This window comes from Urocitellus parryii, chromosome 9, assembly GCF_045843805.1.
Source record: "Urocitellus parryii isolate mUroPar1 chromosome 9, mUroPar1.hap1, whole genome shotgun sequence".
NCBI lineage: Eukaryota > Metazoa > Chordata > Mammalia > Rodentia > Sciuridae > Urocitellus > Urocitellus parryii.
In genome coordinates this window covers 48031856-48044507 of record NC_135539.1, presented here as the reverse complement: position 1 = coordinate 48044507, position 12652 = coordinate 48031856, and positions in this window count along the sequence as shown.

Genomic DNA, 12652 nt, shown 5'->3' with positions numbered 1-12652 from the left:
CATGATGGGCAGGAACCTATACTACTAGAGATGGAATACATTAAATGAAAGGACTCACTTGACAGCCATAGAACTTTTATATAGGAAACACAAATGGTAAGAAGTAGACTGGGAACAACTTTGACTGCTAATCTAAGGCATCTGTGGTTTATTTTAAGGACAGCTGGGTACCAGAATATCTTTGGCAGTATTCTTGCTTTTTGTTTGTTTGACATTGCTGGTGATCAAGACCAGAGAATCCATACACATTAGGTAAATGCTCTACAATTGAAAAGTCTACATACCATATAATTTTGACTCTGTGACATTCTAGAGAAGGTACAACTGTGGAGATAGTACAAAGATCAGGAATTTGGGGGAGGGAGGAATGAATAGGCATAGCACAGAGGATTTTTTAAGGCAGTGAAAGTATTTTGCATGATAATATAACAGTGATAACATGTCATATACATTTATCCAAGTCCACAAATTGTACAACCCCAAGAGTGAATCCTAATGTAAACTCTAGTCTTTGGATAATAATGACATCTCTTCATCAATTGTAACAAATACAGCACTCTAATCGTAGATGTTGATAAGGGGCAGCCTATGTATGTGCAGGGCAGAAGGTATATAAGAAATCTCTATCTTTCAATTTTGTTGTGAACCTAAAATTTCTCTGAAAAATAGAATGTATTATTTTTAAAAAGTGGTAAGATATCCCATTAAGGACATCAAGAAAAAGAATAGTGCAGGAGACTAGGAAAGGTACAAGTTCTGCTAACCAGCAAAGAGGACACAGATAATATTAAGATTTAGGGTATCAATTTGCATACTTTGAGGTAGTGAAGTATTATAATGTACCAGTTTCATTACTAATTCTCCTGTATAGTACTAACAGTCATTATCAATAAGGGCTAACTTTGTGAATTATGAAATGGTTATTTCCCAATGATTTATAGAAATACATGTTTTTAAATACACTATTTTATGCTAGTAATTCAAATTAAAATTTTTACTTAAGTTATGATGAGTTGCTTGCATTTTTGTCTTATTTTTTCCATGTTTTAGTATCTAGAACACTAATAAAATACTTTGTAGGTACACAAACAAGAGAAGTACACACTTTTATTTTTTTAAAAAAGAAATTTGCATGGCTGGGATTGTGGCTAAGTGGTAGTGTGCTCGCCTCACATGCATGAGGCACTGGGTTATATCCTTAGTACCACGTAGAAATAAAATAAAGATTTTGTGTCCACCTAAAACTAAAAAAATAATTATAAAAAAGAAATTTTCATTTATTTCCATAAATTCTTGGCTCTCGTGGATGTTTTAATATAATATTTGCATGAATATATTTAAAATTCATAGAGGAAGAGTTCTGTTTTTGCATCCTGGTCCACTCTGAGGAGTCTATTCTTTCCATACCTCCTAAGTTTCAGTCTTTCTTAGTGTAAACTACTTTTCAAATTCTATTTATATGAAGTTTCCCAATTTTATCATGATGAAAAAAAAAACAAAATTTGTCTTATTTATATCTTGAATTCTGTAGCTCCCCCAAAATGTTATCATATCTATAATTAAATTATTAAATATTAGAAAATATGGTAGTCTTAACTTCGCTATAGAGTGGTTATAACCTAAAAACATAGATAAGTACCCAAAATAAATAGTGCATTGTTCATACACTACAATACAAGATATGGTCAATGTTTAACAATGTATAATTCAATATGATATGTTTTACATGAGGTTTAGAAAGTTTCCTTGTACTACAGGTTTTTGAGTTTTTATTGTGAGTGGTTGTTGATTTTGGCTAAATACTTTCTCTGCATCAGTTGATAAGAACATGCGGTCTGTTAATGCAGTGGATTACATTGACAGATTTGTATTTTTGGCTATTGAACCAGGCTTACATTCCAGATAATCCAGAGTCAGTGTTGGTATACTAATTTTCTAAAAATTACAGTATCTGGGGGCTGGGGATGTGGCTCAAGCGGTAGCGCGCTCGCCTGGCATGCATGCGGCCCAGGTTCGATCCTCAGCACCATATACAAAACAAAGATGTGTCCGCCGATAACTAAAAAATAAATATTAAAATTTAAAGAAAATAAATAAAAATTACAGTATCCGATTTGCAAATATTTTATTGAGGATTTTGAGGTGATATTGGTCTGTAGTTTCTTTGTTTATGCATTATTTTTTTAGTTTTGGTATCAAAGGCAATGCTGATCTAGTAAACTGAATCAGGAAGTGTTCTATTTTCTGGAAGAGATTGTGGAGATTTGACCTAAACTCAATTTAAATTTACCTTTTCCCTAAATATTTGTAAAGTTCACCAGTGAAATAATCTGGGCCTGAGCTTTATTTTTTAATAGTTTTTATTTGTAATTTATTTAGCAATTGGATAGTATTGGTTTATTCCTTTCTTATATGTTTGGTAGGATTAACCAGGAAAATTAATTGGTCCTGGAGATTTCTTCTTAGAATACAATTTAACTGATAAGTATTTAAGAGAGGAGCAGGGTTATTTGGATTATATCTCTTTAATTAGTTTTGATAGTTTTTTTTACCAGAATAAGACCAGCTCACTTAACTGATAAATTTATATGCATGGATTAGGTTATTATCCTAATATATGGGCATAAAATGATTTCCCCTTTTTCTTTTCCGATATTGGTAATAGGTGAGATTAGACATTTTCCTTCCTTCTTTTTTCTTTTTCTTTTTGGACTAGAGGTTTATCACATATTTTGGTCTTTTCAAAAAAAAAACCCAGCTTTTTGTTTATTACTTTATCTATTTTTTCTGTTTTCAACTTCATTGATATCTATTCTTTTATTATTTCCTTACTTCTGCTTGCTTTGAGTAATTTTGTTCTTCTTTTTCTACTTTCACATTAGGAAGTTCTAGTTATCAACTTGACATCTTTCTTTTAACATAAGCTTTGAAGGCCAGAAAAGTTCCACCAAGTACTGAGTTGGCTACATCCTATAACTACATTCTAATGTGGTATATTTTTATCTTATTTTATTTCAATATATTTTCTTATTTCCCTTAAGACTTGCTTCTTGACCCAAGAATTATGTAAACATAAGTGGTTGATACCCAAGTATTCGGACATTTTTTGTCACCTTTCTGCAACTGATTTCTTTTTTTTTTTTTTAATTTTATTTATTTTTGTTATGTGGTGCTGAGAATCGAACCCAGTGTCTCACACATGCTAGGCAAGCACTCTACCATTGAGCCACAATCTCAGCCCCTCTGTAACTGATTTCTAGTTTGATTTCATATGGCAAGAGAACCATTTATAGATTTTAAGTATTTAAAATTGGTTAAGATTTGTTTTATGAACCAGGATACCAACCTTGGTGAATGTTCATGTGCATCTGAAAGGAATAACTATTTTGCTGTTTGGAGTTAGTTAATAGTATTAATCAATTCTTTTACATCTTGCTGGTCTTATGTGCACTATTGCAAAACAATATTAAAATATCCAACTATAATTACCTATTTCTCTATCAGTTTTTTGTTTGGCTCCATTGGTAGGTGCAAATAAATTTAAGATTCTTGATTAATTGATCTTTTTGTTATTATGTAATGTTCATCCCTTCTCCTTTAACTCTTTTTCTTTGCTCTGAAGTCTACTTTGATAAACTATAATTATTCTAGCTTTTTCTTAAATGAAGCTTGCATAATATAGCTTCATATTTAAAATAAGCTTCTTGTAGGCAGCAAAGAATTAGTTCAAGATATTTTTAATCCATTCTGACAATCTTTGGTTGTAACTGGTATATTTAGACGATTGAATTTTGATCTACTTTTGATATGTTTAGACTTACATCTATAATTTTATAATTGGTATCTTGTTCCCTGTTTCTTGTTGCTGTTTCATGTTTCCTGACTTTGTGGAGGTTATTGGACATTTTTTAGTATTACATTTTAATTATATATTTTAGCAAAGTTTTTAAATGTTGTTCTAGGGATTAAAATAAACACACTTAACATTCCACAGCCTACTTAGAATCAATTTTACCTCTTCAAGGTGAATGTAAAAATCTTAGAAACATCTCTGTAACACTCTCTTATGTTTTAGTTGTCTTACTCGTACATTCATTGAAATTCCTGTCACATACTGTTAAATTGTTTTGCTTTCAAACATTTAACATATTTAATGAACAAAAAGGGAAAATATATTTACTCTGGTATTTATTCTCTCTGTTTTTCTTTCTTAGTTCCTTGTATTACCGATGTATTTAGGGCATCCTCTCTCTTCTGTCTGAAAAATTAACTTTAGTATTCCTTATTAGGTATACTGTTAATGAATACTGTTTTCCTAATCTAAGAATGTCTTTCTTTCACCTTTATTTTATATATATATATATATATATATATATATATATACACACACACACAATATTCTTTATATATATATATATATATGTATTCTTATATATATTCTTTCACCTTCATTTATATACATATAATATACATAATATTTTTTTAACCAGATATGGGATGAAAGTTTTCTTTCAGCACTTGAAACACATCTTATTTCTGACCTCCATGATTTCTGAGGATATATTTAGTCATTTGAATCTTTGTTACTCTATAGGTAACAAGGCATTTTTCTCTGGATACTTTCAAGATTTTTTTCTATCTTTAGTTACACATACACACATTGTAGTTTATAATAGAGTTATACATTATAGCTCATATGATATCTATATGTATACATACATATATATGTTAAAAATATATATATATCATACATACATACATACATACATACGAGAGAAAGAGAGTGAGTAATGGATTTCATTGGGTTTATTTCTTTCAAGGCTTGCTAATTTTTTTAAATCTGTAGGTTTTAAGTTCTGCCAAATTTCAGAATTTTTAACCATTTTGTCTTTTTATAGTTTTTGGCACTTTATAAAAGTTTTCTCTTCTCCCTCTGGGACTTTGATGACACGAATGAACTTTTGCTATTGTCCCATAGGTCCCAGAGTCTATATTCTTTTTTTCAATAATTTTAATCAGTTTCTCCCCTTTCAGGTTGGATTATTTGAATTATCTTCACATAAATTGGGGTTTTGCTCTGACAGCTATATTTTTCTATTAAACTTATTCAATGAATTTCTAGTTTCAGCTATGTTGTATTTCAATTCTAAAATGTGTATCTGGTTCTTTCTTAATGTATTTATTCTCTGAGACTATTTTTTCATTCATTTTAAGAGTATTTTCTAATTGCTTGCTAGAGAATTTTTAAACAACTGCTTTAAGGTCTTTGAAAATAACTTCAAAGTCTGTATCATCTTAGCATTGGAACATATTCACTGTCTTTTTGAGTTGAAATTTGCCTGAGTTTTTATCAACTGAGCAATTTTGGATTATATTCCAGACAAATTAGATATTGTTTTAAAATTTTAAAACTTATTTAAAGCCTATGAAAAAATGTTGGTATTTTCTTTAATCAAGGAGCCTACCTGATTATATTGAGGAAACAAGTTCTAACCAACTTTCTATTGGCTGTGGTTCCAGAATCACCTCAGTTTTCAGAGCCTTTGCAGGGCTATTTGGATCTATCTAATGTATGTACCACCCAGTGGCCAGTTTCATATAAGGGCAATGAGAAATCTGTTCTCCAAGTTTTTGATATGCTGATCAGGATCTCACACTCAATCATATGACCTTGAGGGTTATCCCAGGAGTTCATAAACAATTGTAGGGAGATACTTCCTTAGCTCCTTTTTATTCCTAATCTGCCTAATATCTTATTTCTTATAGATACTTGTGTCAGTCTTCTAGGAAGAAAGCTAGTACTTTATTTACTCTAGCTGTGCTGTGGAGTTTCCATAACTGAGTCCATGTCCATTGTGGGAGGACTGAGAGAGAAAACCAAAAACAACAAATAAATAAATAAATAAAAAGTAGTTACTGGATATAATATCTTTAAACCATAGGTCTACTGAACAGAGAGGACATTTTTCCTCCCTAAGATTTTTACTGACTGCAGGCTCCTGTTGCCACTGGCTGCTTTTTAATGCTATAGGACTGTTTAGAAGCTGAGACATAAGAGAAGAAAGAAAAGAAAAAGGAAGAGGAAGAGGAATTGGGGGAGGAGGAGGAGGAGGAGGAGAAAGAGGAGGAGGAGCATGAAGAGGAGATGGAGATGGTGAGCTCCATACTCTGAGCTCAAAAGTTACTTTTCCACTTTTCAAGTCATGACCAGAGGTCTTCTGAGGCTTCATTGCCCAAATCCAGAGCATCAAGCTTAGGCCATTAATGGAGAGAGGGGGAGAAAATGTAAAATTATTGTGGGTTTAGATGTATATCAAATTCTGCTCTTCTTTCCAAAACCATATACTACTATTTACTTTTAAAGTTTTCAAATAGGACTACTTATATTCTTTCCAGGTTCTATAGCTTAAAGTAGTGGGAGAGACAGCAGAGTCTATTTATTCCATCTTACTCAAAACTAGACCCTTTTTATCAGTTGCTTTTAATTTTTAGAATTTCTGACATTTTTGTCCACTACTGGGTTATATCTATTGAGTAACAAAAGAATAATCTACCATGTCAACAGTTCAAACAGAATACCTTTCAATCATGCATTTGATATGAGGATGCTGACTCATAATGGCAATAGGGGGGAGGGGAGCATGGGAGGAATGGAGGAACTTTAGATAGGGCCAAGGGGAGGGAGGGGAAGGGAGGAGATAAGGGGGTAGGAATGATGGTGGAATGAGTTAGATATCATTACCCTAAATACATGTATGAAGACATGAATAGTGTGAAAATACTTTGTGTACAGTGACTTGAAAAAATGTTCTCTATATGTGTAATATGAAATGAATTGCATTCTGCCATCATGTATAACAAATTAGAATAAATAATTTATCAACAAATAAAACAAATATTTATTTTTTTAGATCATTCACAATCTTTGATAAACATGGAAGACATTTTCAGAGCCTGTTTCATAGTATTCTCAACCCAGTTATTTTATCAAAGGAACATCCATTTAAGAATAGACTGCTCTCCCCCTCCAATGAACCAGTAGTGAGCTGGACCACTATAAATCAAAATCTCTTGCTGAGCTGCTCTTACTTAAGGTCAGACATGTCTATAGCTCCAGTACAGCAAGAAGTGTTGGCAAATAACATCATGACAAATGTCCGGGTTCCTACCTGCCTCTCTTCTATTCAGAGACTCAAGTTTTCCCCACTCCTGGTGCTATGGTGTCAGTGTCCTATGGATCAAGCCAGCTGGCTGGAACCTGCTTCCGGACTTATTCCTGCAAGCCCCATTGCCTGGGGACTATGTTCCGTTCTTCTTCTTCTCTAGTTCTGAGATAATTCTGAGAATGAGCTGGCTCTGTAACTAATACTCCTACTTCCCTGTTCCACAGAAAGCTTGTGTCCTTGTCCATTGTCAAGTTCTCATTATGGCTAAACTAGATTAATCTGTCTACCAATGTCAGTTTTGGTATTTTGATGGCAGAACAAATCTCCTACCTTCTATTTGTGATAATTTTATACCCCTTTTTATATAAAAGATTTATATAAGATCCTCTAAATGCATTTACATCCTAATGTTTTCTCCCTTAATGCATTGACTACCATTTTGGAAAAAGAATACTGGTGATCATAAAAAGCTTCATTTTTTTGTTCCTAATCTTTTATTTTAAAATAATCTTAGGAGTCAGGGGTCTTGCTTAGTTGCCCAGACTAGCCTGAATTCCTGGGTTTAAGGAATCCTCCTTCATCAACCTCCCCAAATTGGGACTTAAGGTACATGTCACCAGGCCCAGCTTTCTTGCTCCTAATTTTAATGAGAATAGCTATAAAGTTTCAACTATTGTTTGTTATATCCTATAATTTATTGATGTGGTGTATGATATCTGTAGGTTTTTTTACATTAATCTATCCTTAGATATTAATTGATCTTCCTTTGTACTGTTTCACTATTTTCTGGCATTTTAATTGTGAGTTTATATATATATATATATATATATATATATATATATATATATATATATATATATATATATATTCCTGAGACTGATTCATGTTTTCCTGTAAGTCTCTGTCACTTAGAAATGGTCCAAGCAAAGCAGGCATCGTTCTATACAACAACTTATAGTATAGGCAAATCTTTGCTAAGGACTCAACATGGTAGATATCCACTGTTTCTTATTACTTTAAATATGTTTCCCCTTCTGCAGTTAGTAACTGTCTATATTCCTTGGGAAATATTTCTTTTAATGTCATTTGCAGGAAGCTTATCTCTTATCTCATCAATTCCAGGGGGGTGGCATATAACCAAGACCCAGCTAATCAGCTCACTTGCCTAGTAAAAATGATTTTAATTCAAGATGGGCACATGATTCAACAGGATGAAATTCTAGGACTCTTACTGAAATTGTTAGAAGTGAGAAGTGCATTTTTCCAGAGATGGCCAAAGGTTAAGACTCGGGCCTAGAGGTTACTAGGAGCCTTCATGCTATTGTGAATAAAGGACCTGAATAAGCATAGAACCCAAAGATAAAAGCAAAGAGATGAGGACAGAGAGCTACTGGCAATACAAATTGACCCTCTAGACTGAGCCAGACACACACTCATATGCTTGCAGAACTTTCTGAGACATGAACTCCTCTTTTAAAGAATTCATGATATTTTTAAGAATATATATCTGAGTAGAGAATGATATGGTGAACACTCCTTTTTTATCAAATATGTTAAGCATCGTACATGAGGTATTTTTAATATGACAGGTTCAAAGACAGGTTCAAGACACCAGGTTGCTCCTTATTGATTCTTTTCCTCCCACCCAGACATAATTACTGTCATAAATTCAGTGCTTATTATGCCCACACATGGTGTTATATTGCTATTTCCTGTTTATGTATCATACAGAATTTTAAACTATATAATTTTGTCAACTTATATAGATACTTCTGCAACATGCCTTTTTCATCTAGTGTTAGGTTTGGGGGATTTAACTATGTTGAGAGATGTAGCTGTTAATTCATGTCAAGTGCTGTATTCTATATTCCATACAATTATGTATTCATCTGTTCTTTCGTTGATGTTTTCGTAGGAGATCAAAACATGCCATCCTGAAATATGTCACATTGGCATGAATGTTATTTTGAGCTGACGCATTTGGGATTCAACACATGCAGAAAAAAATCTTTCCTAGAGCTTCTCTTATCTGACTAAAAGCAAAAACTTCTGAGAAATGAGGTCTGCCACAAATCTAGAGAAGTTTTATGGCAAGGAAGAGATGGAAAGTTGGTGCTGATTGAGACCTGAACAAACCAACCCCATTCCATTTGTTTCCCCCATATATTTACTTTGGCAAAAGCTCTTGAAAGCCTAAAACATTTTCTCTGTCTTGTCACTTCTTTGCAAGTTTATTGTTCTTAGCTAAGCTGTTCTTTAAACCCAGTTTCTAACTTGCCCTATGAATTATTTATCACTGAATTTGTCTCACAAACACGCCCACTGCATATGCTCATAAACTCTTTTATCCTCTTGTTAACCTGTATTTTATCAGTCTAAATCACAGTTCCTCACAGCCATAGAAACTGGGAGAGTGGAGACTTTTCCAATGTTTTGATATTTACATTTTCCCTTATAACAGGTTGAGTTTGAGTTCCCATTACTCTCCAAGCAAAGATTCTTCATTGACCCATTCATAACATCTCCAAAAGTTCCTTATGTAGCTCTCCTTTCAAGGACCCTAAAATCCCCAGCATCAAAGTCAATTATGGTTAAGGCCTTGTTTGGGGAAGGCTCTCATAAAATGAAGGTATTACTCAGGAGGAGCCAAAGGTGAACTCATCATGTGTTGCACAGAGTGTAAAATAGTTACTACTTTGAATAGCAGTCTCCTAAAAGAAGAGAGGGTCCTGAGTGGAAAAGAGTAAGTAATTCTCTTCATGTGATACCGTGAAGGAATATAGCAAGTCTGAGCTGGAGGGTAATTGGAGCAGACTTTCTTAATAAGAGCACCAGGCACCTGAGAATGCTTAGCTTTGCCTTAAGGAGAAACATGAACTATCGACCTTACTAAAGCAGTTAGGTCTAATCAGACAGACCTGATTTCAAAGCTTCACTCAGTAATTTACTGTCTGTGTGATCTGAAGAAAGCTGTACAAATATTTTAGCCCTGATCATTTGTGAAACAAAATGAATTGTATCTACCTGTAAGTGTTGATTGTATTATGTAACATGATGACTATATGGTGATGGGTGAATATCAGATCCTCAGGAGGTGGTGATATTAATTTAGCTATTTCCATTGTTTGAGATTGACATCAATGTAGGTAATTCTCTAGGAGCTTTCTTATTTTGAGGGCTGAGTTGAATACTATTTGCTTTGAGCCTCTTTTCAAAGATGGGTCTTAAATGTAAGAAGTTTATCAGGGAGTATTCTTTTTCTTCTGGCAATGACATTTCTTGGAAGTCTGGAGTAAATCACCCAGTGTGATATCCATTCTCCTATTCTCAATACAGGGAAATATTACGTTAAAATAAACATGAAGAACAACTGAAAGGGGAGAATTTTTTTAAAAAAAAAAAACAATTTAAACAGAAGGGAGGCATAAAGAGAAAGCATAATCCCCAAATACTTTCTTTGATACTATAGAGAAGGGTTGTATTCAGGGTTGTTCTTCCATGAAATGAAGTACCTAGTACAGGCTACTTACAAAGAAGAGATTTATTTAACTTCCATTTTTGAAAGTTCAGAGTTGAAATAGCATAGCACAGGCTCTATGACAAAGATCACCCCCTGGCTGCATCACCTCATGGTGCATATGGTAATAATGGGTCTTAGACAGGAGCAAGCATGATTACATCTCAGACCAAGAGCAAAGAGAGAACAGGATGGGACAGTCTTGCTCCTTTTATAACAAATCTCTTGAAAGAATTACCCAAAGTATCTATCATATGAAAGCTACCAAAGTGATCACAGCAGAACTACCTGGAGGTTGCACAAGAAATTCTTCATGCTCCAGTGACCTAAGCAACTCCCACCAGCCCCGACTCCCAAAGGTTCAACTACCTCCCAATAATGCCACCCTGGGATAAATAAGAGATTTACTTAACTTCCATTTTTTGCAGGTTCAAAGTTGAAACAGCATAGCACAGGCTCTATGACAAAGATCACCCCCATATCCAAACCACAGCAGGCATTTAGAAGGGGCTGGGGATGTTTGGTGCTGATTTCATGTTTACGAGTCCCAGGCCTGTTGACACATTTCCTTCTGACGTGCCTTCTTAAGTCATTGCCCATCTTTTAGTTTCATGCAGGTAGTGGGGTAGAATGCAATTCCAAGGAAGGTCTTTTGGCCACCATCCTTCTTAGTGATAAAGAGCCAGAGAAAGCAGGCATATTATCAGATTAAAGAAAGCAAGTACTGTTTTTTTGTGTGTGTCTTTTAATTGTGGGAAGAACACTGAGCATGAGATTTGACCTCTCAACAAAATTTTAAGTGTGCAGTATAGTATTGTTAATTATAGAGATGTGTTATATAGTGGAGCTCTAGAATTTATTCATCTAGCATGACTGAGACTCATTATTCTTTGTAAGAAAAGCCCTCCCAAAAGCTCTGCCAATACCAACACCTCTCTTTGGACTCATTTCAAACTGAACTTCTAGGATACTCCCTTTCCTTGCCAACCATTTTGAGCAAACTTCTCAACTCACTCTCCTCTCTTAGAATATCACAGCAGATTCAAAATAAAAAGATGTAGTCAGTGAGTGACTGATGATTGTTGTAGTAAAATTGTTTTCTGAGACAAAAGGGGGAGCATCCTGCTTATGTGGCTCTACTTAGGGGTAGCCCTCGTGTCTTGAACTGAATGCTACTGAATGAGAGTAGAATTTAGTGTTGAAGAAGACTCAGCTTCCCTTGGGAGTGGATTCTAATGAACAGATCTTCATGGCAGGGATTCTGGGGTCATCTGATCATTCCTGCCCAAGTGCTCAATGGATAATTAGAAATAATGGAGGTAGTTTGCCAGTTTCTGACAAATTTAAGGATAGCCCTTTAATTAAAAGCAAAAAGTCCTACCTTAGGTTCAAGGGGTAACTGGAGAATCCAATTTGGTCTGAACTTTTAGTTATCTTCTGGTATTGCTGATTTGCTTAAAATGAGATTAAATGGAGCTCCAGGAGAAGTTGAGAAGTTGTAATTCTTTCCAGCATGAGTTATACTTTAGAAATACTCAGAACTTTAAAACAATTGATACTGGATGCCATTTCTCAAAAAATGCTGATGTCTTGGTTTAGTGTGGGTCCTGAGGGATATTTTGCTTTTGTCTTATTTAATTCTACGGATAATTTTATGTACCAGAGGTGAGATCCACCGGGAGAGAGAATTCCCCCATACTTCAGGGGCAACATGTGCAGAGATGATCACAGTCTAAAATGATGGTGGTGATGATTCTGAGAACAATAAACTTCACACACAGTGTAAGCTCTCCTGGCAGAACTCTAACCACTAATTAAAATATATCATGTCCATTGAAACTGCTATGGTTTGAGTAAGTGCCCCTGGAAGGCCCATATTTGATTCCCTTGGGAAGTGGTGCTATTGGGAAGTGGTGGAAAGTTAAGCAGCCTAGTGGGAGGAAGTTATGTCATAAAGGGTGTGCCCTTG